The sequence below is a fragment of the Belonocnema kinseyi genome, chromosome 1 (genome assembly GCF_010883055.1).
Source record: "Belonocnema kinseyi isolate 2016_QV_RU_SX_M_011 chromosome 1, B_treatae_v1, whole genome shotgun sequence".
NCBI lineage: Eukaryota > Metazoa > Arthropoda > Insecta > Hymenoptera > Cynipidae > Belonocnema > Belonocnema kinseyi.
The window spans coordinates 86,319,129-86,321,785 of record NC_046657.1 but is presented as its reverse complement, the minus strand read 5'-3'; positions in this window follow the sequence as shown (position 1 = coordinate 86,321,785).

Genomic DNA, 2,657 nt, shown 5'->3' with positions numbered 1-2,657 from the left:
GAACTTTTTTTATACATAAAATATCGGTTTCAAACTTTGAGAAATGCAAGAGCCGAAAGAAAACTACGTTTAAGTACAAAGCTTAATAATAAAAGATGTAAAGAAATATATTTCAACAATCAATTCCAACGGCATCAGCCGGTAACGTTGTATACGAAAATACGAACTCTCTAGAGCCTCGTCTAGTGGCCGCCAGATTTCGTATTTTCGTGTACAAGGTTACCGGCTGATGCCGTTGGAATTGATTGTTGAAATATATTTTTTTACATCTTTTATTATTAACTTTGTACTTAAACGTAGTTTTCTTTCGGCTCTTGCATTTCTCAAAGTTTGAGACCGATATTTTATGTATAAAAAAAGTTCGAACGTTCAAAAAATGTTGAGGTTCAGAAAAAAGATGAAATAATTTTCAGTGACGTTCTTACCAAAATGCAGTACCTAAACGTACTTTATTGTACTCTAATACATTTCCCAAAGTTTCAGCTCTATATTTTATTTACAAAAAAAGTTCTTAGGTTCAAAAAACATTCAGTGAACCGAAAAAGTGAGGTCGGTAATATAGACATTTAGCTGTGTCACATGCCCTTAAATGAATGTTTTAAATCGAAAATTAGAATGTGTTGAATCTTCATTTTTAATTTAAATTCTTTTTATTTTGTTTAAATTGAACATTAAAATTCATTAAATTTTCATTTAATTAGGTTCAAAAAATATTTGTAATCAAAGTTTAAATTTGTTTAAGTTTCATTTCAAATTAAACATTTTTAACATTTCTTCATATTGAAAATTAAAATTTTTTTAAGTTTCAGTTATATTATAACTAAAAATGTTTTTTAAATTTAATTTAGATTTGACATTTAATATTCATTATATTTCATTTAAATTGAATGAAAAATGCAACTAGTTTACTTAAAAACTGGTTAAAAACTTCTTCAAAATGAAAAAAATTTCAACCAAAAAAAATGTAATAACATTTGTTTAAGACAATTAATTAGTTTCAAAAATTGTTTAAAATTTTTAAAAATTAAAATTAGAATTGATTAAACTTCATTAAATTTCATATAAAATTAATTAAAAAGGAAATTAAATAAATTGAATTAAAAATGCAATTAATTTATGTAAAAAATTTGTTTAAACTTTTTAAAAATTTTAATAATTTAAAAAAATCTATTGAAAATTAAAATTTGTTAAAAATTTTCAATTTAAATATGAAAATTGATTAAATCTCATTTTGAATTGAAAAAGTTATAAAAACAACATCATTTAAATTGAGGAAATTAAATTTAAAACATTTTTTTAATGCTACTAATTTTATTTATGTACTTATTTTTCTATTAGATGTAGTTATGTAGGTCATGGACTCATTTTTATATGGACAAATCTGTTTATATTTCTAGAAGAGAGAGAAAAAAGACGCATGTTGAACAGAGAAAAAATAATTATGATAACACATCCCCGTGCGTATAACTATAGTAACATAATACTTCTCGAATGAAAGGAGAAGATATAATGAAAGATTCTACACACATTGTAAAAAAATTTTAAAAACCTTTTTTAATTTTTTACGATTCTAACATATTGTTAACTTCTCAGGGTTTCCATGGCTTTACTTAAAATTTAATTATTAATTACTTCATTTAAAGTTGTAGAAAATATTTTTAGAATTTATTTTGCTTATTTTTCTAAAACCATTTTCATTTTCTTAACTTCTCAGATGTTAGTTATAATCATTATTAAAATTTTATATAATATTTTACTAAAATTTCATAATAATTACTTATTTTACTTTAGCAATGAAAAAAGCTTTAGAAAAATAAGCAAAATAAATTCTAAAAATATTTTCTACAACATTGAATGAAGTAATGAGTAATTAAATTTTTAAGTTAAACCATTTGGAACTATCAGAAATAATATAAAATCTCATGGAACTCTTAAAAATGTCGTAAAATATTACAAAATACTTTGAATTTTGAAATCCTTTAATAAACTTCTGAAAGCTCTTGATAAAGCCTTTGAAGTATTGAAAAATACCATAAAAATCTTTAAAATCCTTTTGGAATACCTTCAAATTATTGAAATCTATTAAAAGATTCTCTAAAATATTTCCAATCCTTTAAAAGCTTTTGAAATATATTTTGAATCTTTGAAAGCTCTTTAGGATTCCATCCAATTTTTAATTTCTTGATCTCTTAGTATTTATAATTTCATACTCTTTGAAGTTAGACTTGCTTAAAAAATCTATATTTTTGGGATGTTTGAAAATTTTTCTCAAAAATCTTGTGAATAAATTCTTCATATGCATTAAAATCTCATAAACATGGAGATGTTTTTTTGGCAAAGTCGGTTTTATTATTCAACATACTCTCCTTTTAGGTCGATACAGCGAGTCCAACGATTTTCTAACTTTTTGATACCGTCCGAAAAGTACTCGATCGGAAGGTCTCCAAAATACGCCTCAGTTTCAGCTATGAGCTCCTCATTTGAGTAAAAACGCTTACCGGTGAGCCAACTCTTCAGGTTAGGGAACAAGTAATAGTCGCTGTGGGCCAGGTCTGGTGAATACGGTGGCTAGGGAACCAATTCGAAGCCGATTTCATGCAATTTTGCTTGTGCAACTAAGCATGAATGAACAGGCGCATTGTCGTGATGATAAAGCG